The sequence below is a fragment of the Mustela erminea genome, chromosome 14 (assembly GCF_009829155.1).
Source record: "Mustela erminea isolate mMusErm1 chromosome 14, mMusErm1.Pri, whole genome shotgun sequence".
In the NCBI taxonomy this organism is placed as follows: Eukaryota; Metazoa; Chordata; class Mammalia; order Carnivora; family Mustelidae; genus Mustela; species Mustela erminea.
Genome location: NC_045627.1, coordinates 34,444,221 through 34,466,861, shown reverse-complemented (window position 1 = coordinate 34,466,861; position 22,641 = coordinate 34,444,221). Strand labels below are relative to the sequence as shown.

Here is a 22,641-nt window from a genome sequence, read left to right as displayed (position 1 = left end):
GAGTTCTCTCAGAACTGTTTCACCACCATTTATAATCAAATAAAAATCACATTGTGTAGGATGTAATCATCAATAATGTAAAGAAAAGGTCACTGTTTGATGGAGTCTTAGTGGTTGGATAGTTGCTTTCAGTTGTGCTGAGGATAGAACTGGAAGGAATAAGTTCAAATAGAAACCAGAAGAGATTGTTTAGGCATCAGGAAAGTCATTGATTGTGCAGGTTTTGAGTCATGGTTATACGACACTAAGAAAGCCTGTTACAGTGTCTTTGAAGATACATGAAATCCAGTGATATGCTCAGAACACACAAGTACGAAAAATAAGATTTCAGATTAGCTCGGCTTCTGGGTTTGTTTCATTATTTAGACAGAACGAAAGCTTAACCTACTGAGAATAGTTATGATTTGGGGATGTGGATTATTAACAGTTAAATTTGAATGGCATATTTGGATGTGCTATTAAAATTTCAGTATCCACTATAAAAAATGACCTCAGTATTAGCAAAGGTAATTAGCAAAGTATTAGCAAATGCTCAGTAGTAGCAAATTTATTAAATGGAGACACCCAAAATACAGATCGTATAGACATAGCTTTTTTGTTACCCTCCAACAGATAGTCTGTATCTTCCTTCTTTTTTGAGTAAAATTTTGGGATTTTATAGGAAAACTTATTTTCTTTTCATCATAAAAATAATATGAGCATGGAAATTTGGAGGAACTCTAGGAATTATAGGAATTTTGAAAGTACAGAAAAAAAATTGCCTGTAATCTCATTGATGTATTTCCTTTTAGTCTTTTTTCTCTACATGGCTTTAAAATGAATTGCAGTAGTACTGTAGATAAAATTTGGGACCTTCCTTTGTATTTAATATTATACCAAAACATTTTCCATGTATATTCCCTATTTTATATAGATGTTATTTTAAATTGCTGTGTAACATTTTTCCAAGTTAATGGATATAATTTTATTAGTTATCATTGAATACCCAAGTGCTATGGTAAATATCTTTGTGAGTGTGTGTATTTATTTTATTTTATTTTTTAAATTTTTATTTATTTATTTTTAGATTTTTATTTATTTATTTGACAGACAGAGATCACAAGTAAGCAGAGAGGCAGGCAGCGAGAGAGGAGGAAGCAGGCTCCCTGCTGAGCAGAGAGCCCGATTCGGGGCTCGATCCCAGGACCCTGGGATCATGACCTGAGCCAAAGGCAGAGGCTTAACCCACTGAGCCACCCAGGCGCCCCATGTGTGTGTATTTATTTTAAAGATCATTTCTTTAAGCTGTATTTAAAAATTTTTTTAATTTTATTTGAGTATAGTTGACACACAATGTTACATGAGTTTTGGGCGTACAACATAGTGATTCAACATTTCTATATGTTATGTTACGCTCACCACAAGTCTAGCTGTTGTCAAAATACCATGCTATTATATCTTCTATTATATTCCCTGTGTTGTGCCTTTTATTCCATGACTTATTCATTTCATAAATGGAAGCCTGTATCTCTTACTCCTTTTACCCATTTTCCCCCAACCTGCCCCAGCAACCATCAGTTTGTCCTCTGTATTTAGTGGTCTGATTCTTCAAGCTATATTCTTAAATGTGGACTCAGATTAAAGGGCATTTGAGTTGAATACAAAGGTTGTGATTTTTAAGAAGATGTTTTTTTACTGTTTTTAAGTCATTGTAAAATTCTTTGTCTACCAAATGATAAATTTATTGAATGTCTCTGATATGTAAAACATCGTTATCAGGTATGTAGATTGCAATATACTAAGTGTTTGGAAGGACAGAATTTCAATTTACCAACTTTACAGATATCAACAAAGCTACATGTGAGGAAAATGCTTCAATTCTGCCTGAAACCAACAGATACTGTTATTGACCATGTTGTTTTGGACTTTAGAACAGTAGAATTTATAAATGACTTCTGTTAAAGGAGCATCTATACATGATTCTGATTTATATGAATTTTATGATCCAGCTGTGACAAAGAAATAGAATTAAGGATAAATACTTCAGTTACAATAAATGTTGGGAGAAATTAGAAGTATTTAGAGAAAATGTATAGATAGCACAGTGAAAGAAAAACTGATAGAGGGCACATACAAGAGCAGAAATTCAGTATTGGGTTTTTCTACTTAGGGAAACATGAGAATGGAATAGGGCATTCTAGAGCTGGAGTCAGGGAAGAGATGAAGTTTTAATTTGTTATTGTTGAATTTGGGAGTTATGGTTGTAGAAATAGATTATACTGAAGACAAAAAGCTAAGGAATTGGAGGTCAGTAAAACTATTTGATTTTTTGGAGGGAGTGGCTATCCAGAGAAATCAAATTAGAGAGAGTAGAGAGATTATTTGGTGGGAGGGGAGGTGAGGTATAGGGTTGTGAATTCTTAAAGAATATGTTTTGTCTGTATTAAAAGTTTTTTTTTAAATTGTGAAGTTTTCTTTTTCTGTGATATTTAGAGGAAGACCAAAGCTATGGAAGGATGGGAGTTTCCTTCTCTAATTCCTGTGAACCTCTGTTGGTGTGTTGTTACTCTTGCTTTGGGATAGAAGGGATTAAGATTTGAGAAGTTGGCAGTTCAGTCTTGCCTGAAGAGAAACTTAGGTACTTTGTAATGAAGACTTAAAAAATAGCGTTTGCTTATGGATCGTTGGCTCTTGGAAATGTTAGTCTAGAGACTCAAAAAGTGTGATTTTCAGATTTTTGTTCAGATACTAGATTTTAAGTGATATGGTACCGTGGGGCAGAACTCCTGAGTGTAGTCAAGTTGCAGATCTAATGGAAAGTGACAGATACTTGAGATTACAGAATTTTTTAAAGTGAACAGGACTATTAGCTATTGCACATGATTTTCCCATACTTAATTACTGTTTTTAACAATGTTATTGGTGCCTGGGACACAGCCAATTTAATCTGCTACCAATTTAATCACTAGCTTCCATGGTTTGAGAAATTGTTTTGAGTTCCTATGTGCCAAATTGTAATTTAGGTCAAATTTATTTGGCACCCCCTCCTCCCTCCTGGACCTCTTTTTCCCGTCTTCATTCTCCCAGCCAATATACTTGGGCTGCTTCAGGTCCCTCCATCAGTGGGGAAATAGATTTGATGAGAAGGCAATGTTGAGTGCAAGGAAAGTTCCTCATTTACTGGAACTCAAGCATTTCAGGCTCTACATTAGCTGTGTTCAACATATGATCAGCAGTTCTCAGTCTGTTACTGGTCCATGAAAGGAGAAGTTTCTAACGGAATCTAAGTCATCTATGCTCTTTGACTTTGTAGCAAGACTTTTTAGATGAAGGAAATAGTCATTCATTTACATCCTTGCAAGCTCCTTATATGGTTGCAGACTTGTGCTTTGAGTAGCATTGCTTAAATTACACTGTACAACATTTATCTCCTCAGTCTATGCATTTGGCATAAAGAATTGGGATGGAGGTGTACAATTAAATAGATGATAAATGAATTACCAGGTCTCAGTTGATAAGGTTTCTGGTATTAATGCAAAGTGGCCCTGGGTTAGTTCACTGAGAACCCTCAGAGTGACTGAGGCAGGGTTGCTGAAAGTACTATGTGGAGTCTCCTCTGATAGTGGCTTTGGAAGTAATTAACTCACTCATTTTAGATGACTTGAGTAGCAGACATTATTCTTAGTGCTAGGGATAGATACTCGTGAATCCAATAAAGACTCTGACCTCTAACGTGTGTTTGTTTGTGGCTGGGGATGAAGGGAGAGTAGGAAATAAAGCCAATTTCTCAGTGATTCTCCAGGAGTGGTATCAGTGTCCATCTTATTCCAGGGCTGGGGGTCATAGGTCATATTTCCATGGGAGTTTGCAAGATTGATTCACTTTGCGATTAGACCCAGCAATTCTTTTTTCTCTAGCATGAGGAAACAAAGGAATACTAGTTCTCAGAATCAAATAACCTGTGATGGGCACTGTTGGTTGCCTATGCAATATCCATACATTATGCTCTTCTTGCTGGTTTACAGAATCCCAATTTAGGTCAAGATAAAAAGGCATAATGTTGTACATATTGACCTGCCCTTTCCCCCCACTTAGGGCAGTTCTATTTAGTTAATACAGATGCATAGTAATTCATGTAGACCTGTATCATTCTTTTCAACCTCATAGTATTTTATATGGATGTAGCATAATTCATTTAGTCCATTGTGTATTGATAGATATTGTTTTTAGTAGTTTTTGTTTTTTCGTGTTGCTATGTTGTGTGGAATATCCTTGTTCTTATATCTTTTTTTTTTAAAAAAGATTTTATTTATTTATTTGACAGAGAGAGATCACAAGTAGGCAGAGAGGCAGGCAGAGAGAGAGAGGGGAGGAAGCAGGTTCTCTGCTCAGCAGGGAGCCTGATGCGGGACTCGATCCCAGGACCCTGAGATCATGACTTGAGCCGAAGGCAGCCGCTTAACCCACTGAGCCAACCAGGCGCCCATTGTTCTTATATCTTGATGTACTTTTATGAGTGTATATTTAGGATAATCTCTTGGAAGTAGAATTACTGGGTCTAAAGAAATGCTTTACTATTTATTTTAAAATTTTTATTTAAGTTCTAGATAGTTAACATAAAGTATAATAGTTTCAGGAGTAGAATTCAGTGATTCATCACTTACATACAATATCTAGTACCTTATAACAAATGCCCTCCTTTTTTGAAAAAAAAATTATTTACTTATTTGATAGAGAGAGAGAGTGAGCACAAGTAGGGGAGCAGCAGGGGGAGAGGGAGAAGCAGGCTCCCTGCAGGGAGCCCGATGTAGGGCTTGATCCCAGGACCCTGGGATCATGACCTGAGCTGAAGGCAGATGCACCCAACAAGTACCCTCTTTAATACCCATTACCCATCTAGCCTGTCCCTGCCCACTTCCCTCCATCAACCCTCACTTTGTTTTCTGCTGTTAGGAGTCTCTTACGGTTTGCTTCCTCTCTGTCTCTTTTTTACACCTTCCCATATGTTCATTTGTTTTGTTTCTTAAATTCCACATATGAATGAAATCATATGGTGTTTGTCTTTTTCTGACTGACCTATTTCACTTAGCGTAATACATTTCACTTAGCATAATACATGTTGTTGCACATGGCAAGATACCATTCTTTTTGATGACTGATTAATATTGTGTGTGTGTGTATGTATACACATACCACTTCTTCTTTATCCATTCATCAGTCGATAGGCACTTGGGCTCTTTCCATAGTTTGGCTATTGCTGATAATGCTGCTATAAACATCGGGGTGCATGTTCCCCTTTGAATCTGTATTTTTGTATCCTTTGGGTAAATACCTAGTAGTGCAAATCCTGGGGTAGGGTAGTTCTATATTTAACTTTTTGAGGAACCTCCATACTGCTTTCTAGAGTGGGTGCACAAGTTTGGAAATGCTCACTTTAAAATTTAAGTATTATCTTTAATTGGAAAAATCAGAGGGTTAAGAGTATGCAGAATATAAAATTTGACAGCTATTTTCATATATCTCTTCAAGAAATTTGTATCAGTTTACATCCCCACTAGCTGTATGCTGAGAGCTTATGTGCCCAATGCTAACCAGCGCTGATGATACTCCTTCAAAAATTTCACTTTTGACAGTCTGATAGGTAAAAGTGATATACCTTGTTCTTTGGATTTGCATTTAACTAGTTATGAGGGAGGTTGAGCAATTTTTAAATAATTATTTAGCCCATTTTAAAATTTCTTTTTACATAAATTGCCTTTTTATATTCTTTGCCCATTTTTTCTTTTTCTTTCTCCATGGTAAATTAAACACATTAATTTTTTGTCTTTTTACTATGTTGTAAGTATTTCCCCCCAATTGTTGTTTAGTTTTTGACTTTTATGTTTTATTTTTAAATAATGCAGAAAATAAAATATTTTTGTACTCAAAATTTTAAACTTCTTTTTTATGACTTCTGGGTTTTGTAATTCCTTTAAATGACTTTTTGCTTCAAATAGTATGCAAAAATGTGTTATAGATAATTTCACTTATACTTTCAGAATTTTAGTCTTTGCTACATCTGGAGTTGCTTTTGAGCAAAGGAGTGAGGCTGGGAGTCAGTTTTCTTTTTTTTTTTAAAGATTTATTTATTTATTTGACAGACAGAGATCACAAGGAGGCAGAGAGGCAGGCAGAGAGAGAGGGGGAAGCAGGCTCCCTGCTGAGCAGAGAGCCTGATGCGGGGCTTGATCCCAGGACCCTGGGATCGTGACCTGAGCTGAAGGCAGAGGCTTTAACCCACTGAGCCACCCAGGCACCCCTGGGAGTCAGTTTTATGTTAATTTTTCATCCAAATGTTTATTCATTTGAGCCAGTATGATTTATTTAAGAATAACTCTTTTTCCTGCCGATTTAAAATGTCATCTTTATCATAAGCTAAATTTATAATTAGTCTGTTTCCCAACTCTCTCTTCTGTTGCAGTAATATTTGTATCTAATTTTTATTTATTTGTTTACTCATTTATTTATTTTTATTAACATATAATGTATTTTTTGTTTCAGGGGTGCAGGCCTGTGATACATCAGTCTTACACAATTCACAGCACTCACCCTAGTACATTCTCATTTTTATCCAATCCATACTTTTTTTTAAAGATTTTATTTATTTGAGAGAGAAAGAGTGAGCGAGTGTGTGTGAGCGCATGACTGGGAGGGTCAGAGGGAGAGGGAAAAGCCGACACCCCGCTGAGCAGAGAGCCAATGCAGGACTCTATCCCAGATTCCTGGGACCATGTGACTTGAGCCAAAGGCAGACGCTTAACTAACGGAGCCATGCAGGTGCCCTCCAATCCCTGCTTTCTAAATAACTTCATTTTATGACATGTTTTAATACCTGGAAGGATTAATCCTTCTTTGCCTCTTTTCTGCCCCATTAGGATTTTCCTAGATATGATCACATAATGTTAATTTCTAGATGAGTCTTCGTATAATATTTTATCTGGTGGTTGGGATACAGCCTACATTCAGATGGGCTTTTAAGACCCAGATCTCTAGGCTGGCTATATTGGATTTGGTTCTTTGGCCAGATGTGTTCAGGTCAGAATTGTACCACTGTCCAGCTTGCATGCTTAAAATTTGTTGTTGTTGTTGTTTTATAAAAATGAACTTTTAAACTGAATAAGTTATATTTGCACATCTATTTTAATTTTAACAAAGGGTGCTTTGGCTAAGGTTCTTTATTGCAACCACCAGTCTACAGAGTTTCATAAATGACATTAGATAGTTCATAGACTCTCCAGGAGACTCAGGGAAACAGCCAAAGACGATGTGGCGGGAAAAATGTCCAGCTGTACCTGAGAGACAGTCCTGGAGATGTGTTAGCTTCCACCATTCTGGATTCTTGGGCTGGACACTAGAAGCTCCCCTCACAGGTTTCCCAGAAGTTATCTGATGCCTGCAGCCTTTTATAATCTCACCCAAGCTGTATTTAGTTTTTGAAATCTAGAGGCGTGAAGCTGGGCCAGAGATGGAAGGGTTGTTTGCACACCTATTGCATCTGCCACAAAGGGTTGTACGATGAAAATAAATTTTCCTCCTGTCCTGACCCCCAAACTGCTACCAGTTTCAGGTGCAAATTAAAAAAAAAAAATTAATGTATCATTCTGTATCAGGACACATATATTTATTTCACTCTTTATTATAGCTGCCGCTTGGTTGAATTTAACCAATTTATTGCCCCACATTATACTGGAATATTTTAATGTTGCTGTGTATTGGTGAGGACTCATATTCCTCAGTAAAGCCATACAAATTGTTAAAATATGAAATACTTTGTATCCCTTCTCCTCACTACTAGTAGTCTTCCTCTACTTGGCGTCTTGCCTGGTACCTTTCTTAGACCCATCAATTAAAGGGTAAGCATTTGGCACAAAAGGGGCCTTCTAAGACTCCTCTCCAGGCTAAACTTTGGTTGGAGCCTGAGCCATGCTGGTGGTTAAATATTTTTAGTATCTTTCCACTGCTAGGCAAATGACATCCATTTGGATTTTGTATATCTCCTAAGGCTTTTCCTGACCCTTTTGGTCACAGTTAAAGTCATACCAATGAAAGAATATATGACAATTTATTTAACAAGTCCCTAATTGATGCACATTTAGGTTGTTTTAGCTTTTTGATTAACACAAACAACACTGCAATCCTTGACATGCATCTTCACATACATGTGTTCAGATTCCTAAAAGTGGCATTGCTTTGTCTTTTAGACAAATATAAAATTTTACACATATTGGCAGAATGTCTTCAATAGAGATTTTACCAATACACACTGAGACCAGCAGTGTATGAGACAGCTTATATTTATCTTGTGAGAGATTTCCTAAGAGATTTTAAAAAGTTTTAATGAAACTAATACACCTTTTTAAGCAATGATATAAAAAAAAGAGAAGAAAATTAAACCTCATTAGTATGAGTAGCTCTTAATGAAACTATACCAAGATATCATTAGATCATTGTCATCTTCTAATTAATAAAATTTTGATACTATGTTAAAATTTCTTGGGGACCAACATCAAATTTACAGGTTTTAATTTTTAGAGCCTACCTTTCCGATATATGGGGCAACATCCATCAGTTCTCAATGCCGTGATTACTCAAAGATACAAACAATAATTCTGTGATGATATGTACAAATTTTTCACTGCTCTGTAATATAGTAGTTCTCAACCCAGGGTACTTTTGCTCCCCAGGGGACATTTGGCAATGTCTGGAGACATTTTTGATTCTCACAACTGGGAGGCTGGTGCTATTGGTGTTTCGTGGGTAAAGGCCAGGGATGCTGCTCAACATCCTACAACTCACATGACAGCCCCCACAACAAAGAATTATCCAGCCTAAAGTATCAGTAGTGCTGAGAGTGAGAAACCCTGTTGCAATAGACTACACCTGGAAATGGACATTGATCTAAACAGTTAAATATTCTTTCATTGTCTTTTGTTCATTAATTTATTCTCAAGACTCTTGGCACAATCTTTTTGTTGTAAAGAGCATTCTCCTTGGCAGACAGGTTGAAAGCAAAGGCAAAATATTGTAATCTTCCTTCCTCTCTGTTGTTTGTCAGTATCATGAACTCCGCCTGAGAGTGGGGCCAGCAGTTGTACATTTCTTGTCCTTCTTTCTCAAACGCAACCTCAAGTTTTTACATTGTTTTGAGTGTTTTTCATAAGGCTTTGCTTATCTTAGGTTTAGTCAGTAAAAGCCAATACTGCCCTGATGTGTTCATTCTTCCCATTCCCTTCTTCCTTCTTTTGTATGTCCTTTGAAAATCTCAGCTCTTTAGAAAGCTCCTTGTACACCACCTTGAGTCATATTTGCGGATGTTCTTTCCCATATTTTCCTCATGTGATTGTTGTAGTGGTCTTTATTTTTTGACCTACCTTTCATTTTAGAATCTCTGGCTCTGGAACATGCTTATATTTTCTCTGAACTGCTCAACAATCTAAGATACTTGTCTTACTTTGCCTTGTGTTTTCTTCCTTGACTGCTGCGAACTCTAAGGTGATCTGTTCAGTTTTCCCCAAGGTTCCTGTCACTTTCACTTCACTCACATATTTCTCTTTGTTGGTAAGAATTAAGTCTAGGGGAGCAGTTCTATTCCTTGGTTCTTTTGCTCTTTGGATGTGGAATTGGCTGATATAGAGGCAGCCAATAAAGGATAAGAGTCGTTTCTCCAATTGTGACTTTTAAATTAATTTGCTTTTTTTGGTTTTGCTGATTTTTAAATTTTTTTTAATCTTTGCTAGGTCTCTTGATTTTGACCTCTCACTTCAGTTTTCTTTTTCATTTTATTTGGTCTCTCTGTCACTTCTGTCCTAGAATTTGTGTGTTTGGGTATTTCACTGAGAGCACAGTGTAGATGTAGTCTAAATTTTCTGTTGAGGATGATTTCCCTTGGTATCTTCAAGATATTGTCTTACTCTTATGCTATATAGACTTTTGATTTTGGATTTTTTTCTGTCTGCTTGTTTTTAAAAGATGAGATTTTGTGGTGTTTATCATAAGTGAGCTATGTATATCCTCTTTGAGCTTAATCACTATCAACTTTGAATTACAGAATTTCTTAAATTTTAAATCTCTTCTCTCTTAAATCTCAGTATATTTCTGGATTACAGAAGATACATACCCACTGGGGCAGCTATTCTCTTATTCATATTATTTGATTCTTTACTGGATCCATATTTGATCCTTTACTGGGTCAAATATGGATCAAGTTCCTTTACTGGATCAAATATGGATCAAGTGGGGGGTGAATTTAACCCTAAATAATTGAAAGCAATTTGGATTCATTTTTCTAAGAGAGATGCATAAAACCTAATCTCTAGAATACCCTTCTGCCATTGTTTTTCTTGTGTCTGTGGCCCTCCTTTTGGGCTCTCATATCTCAGGGCACAATATATGTCATTCTTCCTTTCTCTCCTTATATCCCATATTGCATTTCTGGGAACAAAGATCTTCCAGCAGAGTATATTTAGAAATGTATTGCTGGGAGGTGACCAGGAAACACACCTGGTTATCTAAAAAGCGGCTCCTTTCTTTGCAGTAATGGGGTGAGAACTGGTGTTTTGGTTGGTTCTATCAGCCTTAGTTCTCTGATAGGATGTCAGGATATGAGGGCCTGGCTCTGTGGTTGCTTTAAGTTTAGGTACAAGGGAGTTTTAGTTGTCCCTCCCCCCAATTTATCCCATTCATGAAATATAGAAAATAAGAATGGCCAGATTTAGCAAAATACAAGATACAGAGGTTTGAATTTCAGATAAACAAGCAATAGTTTTTTTAAGTATAAATATGTCCCAAATGTTGCATAGGGCATGCTTATGCTGGAAAATTATTCATTATTTCTCTGAAATTCAAAGTTAACTGGAAATTTTGTATTTTATGTAGCAGCCATAAGGTGTCCCCCAGTGTTTTTAAATCATTGTGAGATATTTATCCTTTGGTTTCTGAGGTACTGGTGTAGGAGAGTCTTTTTCTGATCTGATAAAGGTTATCCTTTCCAGTCTTCCTTCACCTGAAAGGCTGGTCAAGACTGGGAGGAGTGGAAGAAAATCGTAGAGTCTGGGGGCCTTCAGAGAGGAAAAGAATGAAGACCTGGACTTCTTTCTTTTACAATGTGTTTATTACTAGAAACTTTTTAATGCATTGAACTGGTCCTGGATAAGAAAGAACCTAATAAGAAAGAACATCAGAGAACTTGAGCTAGAATCCTTTTTATGGCCTGCGTTACCTGGTGGGAGAAGCTGTTTGGGCTTGTGAGTGATTGGAGGCAGAAGGAGGCAGAAGGCCCTCCTGACGGAACCACCATGTTTAGTGAACTGAGGCTGTAAGTGTGGATGTCATGCCATACCTCTGAGGGAGCAAGCTTGTTCTTTCCTGAGGAACCACTGGGGCCAATGTCGGTAATTGTAGCCGCAAAGGCAAGAGTGCAGCAGGCAAAAAGGTCACACTGGACTTCAGGGGATCAGTTTTCATCAGTAAACTGTGTGCTGGGAGCAGAACACTGGCAGCCTTCAACAGGGCCCACTTGAGAATCATATTCTCTAATTTTCTGTCTCTGAGGTATGGGGGTCAAGAGGGCTCTGGAGTTCTTGAACAATTTGAGGGATAAGAGAGTTACCCTGTCAGTCTGACAAATGGGAAGTAGTTTTAGTTTGTACTTTTCCACTTGCCCTTCTTGTATTTTTGTTGTTGCCATGGGAAGAACATGCTCCTGGTAGCTTACTTGTCTAAGAAGGATGAGAAACATGTACAACAGATTTAGATTCCAAAACTGTATCTTGGAGTAAGCCCAGCCAGGCCCATCTTGGATTAGCCAACCTAACCACCTAAAAATGCACAAGAGAGAATAAACCTTTTGTGCCACTGAGTTTTAGGTGTTTGGTTATGTAGTATTATTATGGAAATAGCAACTCATAGACCATTAAACAAAAATGACTTAGTATAAGATTTTTAGAAATAATTTTTTTTTAAGATTTCATGTATTTATTTGAGAGAAAGGATGAGCTTAAGAGAGCAGGAACAGGCAGAGGGAGAGGGGGAGGGAGAAGCAGACTACCCACTGAGCAGGGAGCCTGTTGCAGGGCTTAATCTCAGGACCCTGGAATCACGCCCCGAATCGAAGACAGATGCTTAACTGACTGAGCCACCCAGGCGCTCTGGATTTTATAAAGAATTATTTAAAAATTAATAAGGAAAAGAATAATAGAGAAATGGGTCAATGATAAGGGAAAAAGTAATTCACAGAAGAGAATATTAGAATGACCAATAGATAAATGAAAAGATATTTAGCTTGTTTCACTAGTTACTAGATAAATACAGATTAAAATAATGGTGTACCTTATCGTACCTATGAGATTGGTAAAAATTGATGTATAGTAATAACCTAGTATCTGTAAAGATTCAAAACAAATGGAACTTTAATATGTAGATGGTAGGATCTTTATGGATACAAAGAGAGACATATTAAGCAGGGAGAGGATATTTTCAGGGATTATTACTGACAAAAGATTATATATAGAATGTATAGGGAATTCTTAGAAATCAGTGAGAAAAATAGGCCACCTAGGAGAAAAATGGATAAAAAGTATAAGTAAACAGTTCAATGAATGGCTGTCTAGTCAACCCAAAATAGATCACCAGTCACATTGGTAATCAAAAATGCAATTAAGTTAAGACAACAATGAGGCCCACTTCGTACTTCCTGTGTTGGAGAAAGTTGAAATGTCCTGCAATATCTTGTGCTCAGGAGGAGATGGGAACATGTGAACAAACCTACATGTTCTGCTGGTCATATTATTTTGGAGACCAATTTGGTAATATTTGTTGAAATTGACTATTCAAATGCGTTCTGACCCAGAAATTCTACTGCCAAATTGTATTAGTTTGCTAGGGCTGCCATTATAAAGTATCAAAGACTGGGTGGCTTAAAAAATAGAAATTTGTTTTCTTATAGTCTAAAGGTTAAAAGTCCAAGATCAAGGTGCTGCTAAATTTGGTTTCTCCTGAGGCCTCTCTTCTTGACTTATTCATGGCTACCTTTTTGCTGCATCTGCAACATGATTACCGCTTTTTGGTGTCTGCGTCCTAATTTCTTCTTAAAGGACAGTGATCATATTGGATTAGGGCCCATCCTAATGGCTTTATTTTAACTTAATCACATCTTCAAAGGCCCTATTTCTATATATAGTTATATTCTAAAGAATAGGGAATTAGAATTACAAACATATAAATTGTGGGGAGGATGCAGTTCAGCCCGCAACAGAGTGTATATGTTAGAGGGACTCTTGCATATCTATAAAAAGAAGCATGTATGAAAGTATTTATTCTAGTGTTGTTTCCCATGTCAAAGAGTTGGATACTACCTAAATGTTCTTGACTAGGGATATCGACAGATAAAATACTTTATAAATGCATCTGATAGGATGCTATAAATGGGAAAATAAACTAAATGAATTAAATTGATTGGGAACTAATTTTTCTCAAATAACAAATAGGTAAGAAGTTCAGAGCTGATGACATCAAGGACCTGTGCTCTTTCTATAGTTTTGCTCTGTCAGTTTTCCTCTTCAGCTTTGCAGTAACACTGCTATATGTGCAGGCATCATACCAGAAATAGGAGAAGGAGGAACTAAAGGTCATAACAACATTCTGATTCTTTTTTTTTTTTTTAAAGATTTTATTTATTTATTTGACAGAGATTACAAGTAGGCAGAGAGGCATTCAGAGAGAGGAGGAAGCAGGCTCCCTGCTGAGCAGAGAGCCCGATGCGGGGCTCGATCCCAGGACCCTGGGATCATGACCTGAGCCGAAAGCAGAGGCTTTAACCCACTGAGCCACCCAGGCGCCCCTCTGATTCCCTTTTTATAGGGAAAGAAAAAGTTTTGCCAGAAGACATCTCAGCAGACATCTGCTGTCACCTTATTGGCCAGAATTTGTCACATGCCATTCTGAGTTGCAGAGAAGTCTGGGAAATCTAATGTCCTGCTTCCATTGCCATGAAGGGTAAGAGAGAGCTGGACTATATGTTGCTTGAACTAACCTATATATGCAATAAAATTATATATATGCAATTAAATTAAAACAATTTAAATATATATTTATATTTACTTATTTAGTTCAACATGATAGATCATGAAAACACAATGTTGGGGTAGGAGGAGACATACAGAGAAAAACAAAGGTAGGGGAGAGAGAGAAATAGAAACAGAGAGATACAGAAACAGAGAAGGAGAAAGAGAGGAATTACAATACTGTAATGATTCACATTACAATACTGTTTATGTAAATCTGAAAAGCTGTATATCATTGTAAAGATGAATATCAAAAGAGTTATGGAAAGTTGACCAGAAGGGCATCCATTAACTAGTAAGGGGATGCCTATATGAGGGGAGGAGTGGAATGGAACTGAAGCAAGGGATATAGAATGTGACAATATGACAACAACAACAACAAAATAAAACAGGCTTTTCACAGACCCGTTCCATCAGTTGAACTTTATCTAAGGAGCACGATTGATATGTCAATCTAATTCTGTGCTTTCACGATCCATGACCCAGAAAAGGCTAGGATGGTTTGGGGCATGTGTGTGTGAGTTACTCTCTCTGTTGGGCATGGTTATTGTTTAGAGTCGAAGAAATGTGAATCATTATGCTTATGACTGAGTTTACTTTTTTAAACCTTACCCAGTGATGAGCTTTATTCTACAATTGGAGGCCTGATGGGAATGATGTTATAGTTTAAGTTTAGTGAGTGTAAAAGGTATTTGGACAATTTGGAGATATTATGAGCTTTGCAAAATTGATTGTCTTTGTACATATATTTCTTTTGCTCTATAATGCAAGTTTAGTAGACTTGACTTTAGAGAGCCAATGAGGGACACAAGTTATATAAACATGGCCTTTTGATAGTGAAATCCATCATTCTCTAGTTTTCTGTTATTATCTTTGAGAGCAGAGTGGGAGAAAGGATTTCCTTCCCTTTGCTCTAATGCAGCCTCAGCGAGTGACTGGCTGTCTGCTCTGGAATGAAGCATGTTGGCATGATTCCATAAGTCTTATGTGGGAACAAGACTGGAGGTTTTCTATTTTTTACTTATTGTCATTCCTTTGCTTTTAGTTCACTATTCTGTCCTTTTACCATCCCGTATCTAATCCTCTAAATAAACATAGATCAGTTATTAATATATGTTAGTGTATCTTTCATTTTCTCTTTTAAGCATTTGTTAACACTTTGGAAGCAAATCTTAAGCACTTCAATTTTATGTTTTCTTATTACCTAATTATAAGTTATTGTCATGGATAGGGTAGATTACTTCCCTTGGTGAAAGGGATTCGATTTGCTAAATAAAAATGTGTGGACTTAATGACTCTTCCTCCATTTTTAAATCAAATAGGTAATTTGCTACCTCTCAGCACCCTTCAAAAATTCAGTGGCATTTGGTTTTGGAAAAGGAGAATTCTACAAAGAGAAAAGTATCTTTCCACATAGTAACAGTGATTAATTGGTGAATTATTTAGCACCGAACAGAGCACTCCATTAAATTCTATGGGTAATTTTTATAAGCAATTCTCCTTCATGGCCCCTTTGTAGGTCACATTTCACAACATGGGAAAAACAGGGGAAAAGGATCAAAATAGACATGGGTAAGCAGAGTAAAGTAGAGCTTGTATTTGAACCCAGTTTTCACGTGTTTCTGCCTCTTCTTTTCATTTCTCTCCTTCTCTTCCTTTTTCTAGTGGGTACTTGTGGGTCCTTGCCTGCCTTATCTTCCTCTCCTCTGAAACTTGGAAGAGCTCATTTAATCTCATGGTTTAGGGCGTAACATGGATGCGTAGTTACTGTATCTCTCTTTCTAGGCTTGATTTTCTCCTGAGCTTCAGGATTCTGCGTGTCAGCTGCCCATAGGACATTACCCATTTGCACATGCCTCTCAGACCTCAAACTCATCATATCTAATGTACGTCAGAGTCAGAGCTTGCTCACTGATGTGAATATTATTTGTTATGAGCGCACTGCAGTAGTTTAGAGAAATAGTAGGTAATGTTCAATATAAAATTAAGTATATTAAAAAAACACAAAAATAAAATGAAATCTAAAAAGTGTACTGAAAATCCAAATAGAACATAAATGTATGGAGGCATTTTTGCTAAAAGTAAGAAGGATTATTTTAAATTGTGTCTATTGACTGGTTATTCTGTGTCCCCCTACCCCATGCATTGTTGTTTAAAAATTTTTTTAGCCACAAATAGAATAGAGACTAACAAGGCCATTAGACGTAGGTTCTTAAGGCACCTGGGGAATCAAAAATTGCTGAATGAAACATACTTTAGGAGAGCCTGTGTTAGGAACCAAACTCACAGTTGGAAAGTAAAGTGGAATTAAATAGATGAAAACAAAAAAGTTATCTGTGTATTCTAAAATTGGATGTTTTTAGATTTTTTTGGATGAATTACTTGCAAAACTGACTTTTCAGTTTTCTTATGCAGGCATATCTTGTAAGTTAATTTGATAAATAATTTGAAGTATCTCTTTATATTATAGGGAATGTGTCAGTTTAGAAAATTAAAGATTCAAAATTTCCTGAAAGAATCCATAGCAATTAAGTGGTGTTATACTTTATTTCCAGGTGTAAAAGATGATTTTTACATGGTTACCATTTGTTATTATATGAGGAAAGAAAGGGACACATCTAGTTATTAAAAATGATTTTATAGAGCGTGGAACTCAATACTTGCTTTCAGTATCACAAATAGGATTTTTTTTATGGGAAAAGAAGCTATAATTTCCTATTTTGAATCACAATTGTGGAGGAAAATGATTATTTCTTTTCTCTCTGGAAAATGTAATACTTGAGCATAAAGGATGTGTCATTAGTAGTAAGACTGGGAGCGTGAAAAGAGAGATCACTCTTCGAGTCTTTAGATCTGTTTTATTTTTGTCAAGTTAATTTAGTAAACTTAATGTTTGTGATAATAGCTTCAGAGAAGCATAGAAAATTTTTATCTTCAGTCAAGATAAATTTGTGGTTGTTAATGATTTTGGCTATTGAGATGGTAAAATCTTTAAGAGTAAATCAGGCAAGTCAGTGTTCACACTTTTCCAAATTGAAGTTGTAAAATAAGGAATTTGTAGCTTGTATGAGGACTTTGTTAGCCATAACATTGTATGGTCATGAGAAATATAATAATGCTGTGAAAACAGGAACCCGTCTTGTAAAATTAACCTATAGCTCCTAACATATAATGGACAAATAGCAGATACCAAACAAAGCATTTGGAAAATATTAGTTAAACATTTTACAAATGTATATGTAATTTTTAAGAGGAATTATCCTGTATTATAGTGTAGTTCTATTTTCTTTTGCATTTGTTTTGGATTTTCTAATGGAACTTTTAATCTTTATGTAGAGTTTTTATTTCTTTGTTTCCTTTTTTTCCCCCCAGAAAAATCTAGGGTTGTAGAAAGTCATTTTGATCATTGAACCAAATTCTACTTCTTAGCCTTCCTTTCATTACCATGAGGATGCATCTGATTGAGCTGACTGAGGAAGAAATAATAATAGACTTTGTCACAGATGAGAAGTTTTAAACATTAATATGGGCTCTGCGAAAGTCAAATTTATATGGGCAAAATCAAATGGGACTTTTTTTTGTAAACATTTTTTTAAAAACAATTTTATCCATTTATTTAAGAGAGAGAAAATGAGAGAGAGCAAGAAAGGGAGAAGGGTCAAAGGGAGAAGACTCTCCTTTGAGCAGGAAACCCCATTTGGGACTCCAGGATCATGACCTGAGTCCAAGGAAGCCGCCCAACCAACTGAGCCACCCAGGCACCCCTCAAATGGGACATTTCTGAACACATTTAATAAGGAAGTTTGAGATGGTATGTCCCAGTTTCTAGTTCAAGTATAAAAATAAATGTCATTGGATGCAATACTTTGGTTTTTCAGGATCAAATGGTACCCTCTGCTGGCCAAATTAGGGATTACGTTTAAAAATGAGTAGCTTTTTTAAAAATAGGGTTGATTGCTATAGAAAAGATTGAGCAGTGCAGAGTATTGTGAAATAATATAGAAAAATTACATATGTGAAGACTGAAGCCAATGTATCACTTAAATAAATATTTTCTGAAGTGAAACTAATATGGAAATATCCATAATTGAAATTTCCTAAACTTCTGCTCTGCTTTAAAAAATTTATTTATTTATTTCAGATTTTGTTTATTCATTTGAGAGAGAGAGAGAGAGACAGAATGAGAGAGAGAGAGTGAGCCAGAGCACAAGAAGGGGGAGTGGCAGGCAGAGGCAGAAGCAGGCTCCCCACTGAGCAAGGAGCTGGACGTGGGGTTCAATCCCAGGAGCTGGAGATCATGACCTGAACAGCAGGTAGATGCTTAACCATCTGAGCCACCCAGGCACCCCAATCTGCCTCTTTTTTTTTTTTTTTTTTTTAAGATTTTAGTTATTTGAAGGAGAGAGCAAAAGAGATAGAACAAGCAGGGAGATGGGCAGAAGAAGAAGGAGGGAGAAGCAGACTGCCTGCTGAGCAGGGAGTCCAAAACAGGGTTTGATCCCAGGACTCTGGGATCATGACCTGAGCTGCAGGCAGATGCTTAACTGACTGAGCCACAGACTAAGCCATATAGGCGCCCCTTCTGATTTATTTTTTAACCACAGAAGTAGGCCGCAGGGAAGTAACACAGCAGGGGACAAACTACATGGCTCTCCTATCCCTATTTTTGATAGCAACTGTGATATTTAATTTACTTTCATCAGTTAAGTTACTTTTTTAGGAGCGATTGGCAAATATCTAGAGTGGAGATAAGAGCTACTTTTCTCCAGGTACCCTGACTCAATTTCTGTTTAAAATAATTGGAATATTCTTAAGTAATTTAGAAGTTTGATAAGTTCAGGGAGGTATCATATAACACGCATGTTTTACACTTTTCTTTCAGTGTTTTAAATTTTTAAGGTTACTTTGGAATTTACAATGTTTGGGGAATATAATGCACACAGAAGTTATGTTTAAAAGCTGATACTGGACAATATATCATTATTTCATGCAAATTTGGAAAATGCAGTTTTAAGTTTGATTCTCCTGTTTGATGTCACTCTTATAGGCATATTGCTTTAAGAGCACCCATCCCCCCTTTCTGCTTGAGCCACTGTGTCCTGTCAGTCATCCTGAAATACACTAGGGTGCTTGTCAGGCTGTTTGCTTACAGATGCATCATAAGCCAAATTGTGAGCCGTAATAGTGGCACTGAATTTCTAAGTACAAGAAATTGCTTAGACAATTGATTTAGTATCTGTATATGGGTAATACTCTGTCCTGCAGTAGGTGAGTGAAGTGTCCAACTTTTTAAGATCAAATTTTGCTGTGTAAGGCAAATCCTATAATTATAGATTTTCTGTTGCTTCGTTAGATAGCTTTGGGGGAAGTAAAAGGACATTATTTCTATGAAATGGGATGAATAGAAGCTACTATGCTGTGCATTTATTACTTTTATACTAATTTTTCTTTTAAGAACACTAAACTCTAAAAGACTTTATGAAAGCTCCAATTTTATAAATGTCTACTTTTTTGAATAGATTAGTGGGCATTTCAGATTTAGATAAAAATATGATTCTCTTACACATTTTTTTCTTTCACAACAACTCAGGCAGACTCAATTGAGCAGAGGCTCCGTTCTGCTATATGGAGTGTGTATTAGTGATTTTTTAAAATAGCGCTAAAACAAATGCTCATGTGCCATTGCCCAAGCTATAGTAGTGTTACATCAGAGCATTTAAAAATTCCTGCTGTGTAACCGAGCCATTACTATTTGAGTAATCATATATGCCAGGAACTGGAATCTTTACATTCTTTACACATTAAAGTTGTGTAGCAAGCAGTTTCTTTATTTGTGAAAACAGTTTAATTTCTGTCACGGGCCTCTAAACTTAAATTGTGCATGGATGATTTTCCTGTATTTTTTGTATGCAGCCTTAAATATCTTCAAACAAAGCATTGATAAAAACAAAAAGGAAGGAACTTGGATTTTGATACTTCCGTGTTCAATATGGTAGAGAATAGTTAAGAGACAGCAAGGAGTTAAAAGTTTTAAGGCTTTATCTAATGTAAACAAGAAGAGATTGCTTTTGCAGATACATAGAATGATTATTTATTTGTTTCTTCTTCTAGAAAGGATTTAAGGTGACTTACAAGGCTATATGAAACTCAAGATAGCACAAATTAAAAGTGGAGTGAAAGAAGAAAGGAAAACAAACATAAGAATATAAAACAGAGTCAGGAATGAGGCAAAAAATGCAGTGGTTTTGACTGTGGTTTTATGATACTAGTGTATTACAGACAGCTGGGAGAGAAAATTCGGGGTTACAGAAATCTTTCCTGGGAATTTCATACAAACCAGTTGTCTTCCTTACTGCAGGTGGCAGTTCGGAGTGAGCAGAGCACGTTGGACAGTGAATATTAAATACACTTTAAATGTCACTTGTGTTTTGGTGGGAAAAAATTGGAGAACTGCTGCCTTTTTAACCCTTGCACTGATTTACGTGGGCTTGTATGACTCCACGTTTTCTAGGAGAAGAAAAAGATTGAGTCTGTCACTTAATTCAGAAGAAAGATTTAAGAGGTTTACTTCTTTAGAAACAGTATTTTATCTAAATATGGTAAAATATTTACATATTAAAACAGACATGATCAAGACAATGTTTGAAGTAAAATATATTTGGCAGTTTTGTGTGAATCTAGGAATCTTGTCCTAGTATTTTTTTTAATAGTTTGTTGTAAATGAGATAAGCTACTTTCATCATTCCTTTTACTCTTTCAATTTAGTGGTAAGTTTAACTTGAATTTCAACTTATGTTAGGTCAAAATTAACTGGATCTATCTAACTGAGAAATAAATTGTTGATTAGGAGGAGGGAGTTAATAGACAGGACTTTAATGTTCTTTGATCTTTAAATACTCAAAATGCAATACTGTGTTGGAGACTTTGGGCTCTGTACTGCACACAATACCAAACCCAGCTTGTGTAGTGAATAAAATAAGCTTGCAAACTCATTGCTTTCACCCAGGAGTATTGAAGAACAGAATTGTAGCAGTTAAAACTTTGCCAAAGTATCATTACTGATATACTCAGAAATCAAATTAACATGTGAATCATGGACAATCACTGGGTCCCCTTTTTAAAAATTCTGTTGTTAGAAATAAGATCAATAAAACATGATAATTTTGGAGCACTGGGTGTGGTGCATAAACAATGAATCTTGGAACACTGAAAAAAATAAAATAAAATAAAAAAAGATATAATTTTTTTAAAGGGCAGTGAAAAAACAAAGAAAAATACTCAAAGCTTTTGTTTTTATAATTTTATAGTGTAAACACATATGCAGGTTGAGTTAGAGTTCTTTCAAGAAAAAAATATGAATCGTACGCATAATACATCAGGTACATAGAATGACATTGAGGATAAACTGGACACCAAAGAGGCTTGCAAGCTGCAAAGCAAATATTATTAGGAAGTTAAATAGGATTGCCATGCCTGGGTGGCTCAGTTGGCTTGAGATTCTCTCTCCCTCTGCTTGTGTTCTCTCACACAAACAAACAAACAGTTTTAAAATCAGGAAGTTAAATAGGGTCAAGGCACCAAATAAACTGAATGATGTAAGAGAGAGGTTGGGAATATTCTGTAAATGTTAATCGTACAACTTCCTTTTGTGTAATTCTTTCACTTAGCATAATGCCTTTCACTTAGCATATTCATGTTGTTGCATTTATCAGTAGTTTACTTTTTTCTTGCACAAAGTATGATGGGATGATTGTATTACAAGAGTGCTTATTTATTTGTTAATGGAAATTTGAGTTTTCAAGTTTTTGACTATTATGAATAAGGCCAAAATGAACATTTGTGTATAGGTCACTATGTGGACATATGCTTTCATATCTCTTGGGTAAATGTTTAAGGAGTGAAATTGCTAGGTCATATGGTGGGTATATGTTTAATTTTGTAGGAAACTACCAATTTTTGTTTTCAGTAGCAATGTATGAGCTTTCCATTTACTTCTCAACTTTGCTAGCTTGGGTATTGATAGTCTTTTTAATTTTAGTCATTCCAGTAGGTGTATAGTAGTATATATTGTAACTCTAATTTGCATTTCTCTAGTGACTACTGATATTGAGCATTTTTCATGTGCTTAATTACCATCTATATATCTTCTTTAATGAAGTGTCTTTTCAAATGTGTTGTCCATTTTAAGATATTGAATAGTTTTTCATGTAAATTATTGATTTCTAAGTATTCTTTATATTTTCTGGATAAAGGACCTTTATCATATATGGGTTTTAAAAGTACTGTGACTCAGTCTGTGGCTTGCCTTTTCATTTTCTTTTTTTTTTTTTAAGATTTTTAAAAATTTATTTATTTGACAGACAGAGATCACAAGTAGGCAGAGAAGCAGGCAGAGAGAGAGGAGGAAGCAGGCTCCCCGCTGAGCAGAGAGCCCGATGTGGGGCTCGATCCCAGGACCCTGGGATCATGGCCTGAGCTGAAGGCAGAGGTTTTAACCCACTGAACCACCCAGACACCCCACCTTTTCATTTTCTTAACATGGTCTTTCAAAGAGCAAAAGTTT

The 22,641-nt window shown here is 36.1% G+C and overlaps 1 protein-coding gene across 3 annotated transcripts in view; it reads left to right on the top strand.

Annotated features, from left to right (window-relative positions):
- Window positions 1-22,641, top strand: part of CTNNA3 (catenin alpha 3) — a 1,797,739-nt gene that overhangs the window by 2,329 nt on the left and 1,772,769 nt on the right. The window contains exon 1 of one of the 3 annotated variants that reach the window (XM_032312381.1): window positions 19,260-19,346. The exons of the other annotated variants lie outside the window; for them this stretch is intronic. The gene's annotated coding sequence lies outside the window, so the exon portion shown is untranslated. Of the gene's footprint in view, window positions 1-19,259; window positions 19,347-22,641 lie in introns of those variants that run through there. 3 annotated transcript variants of the gene reach the window in all.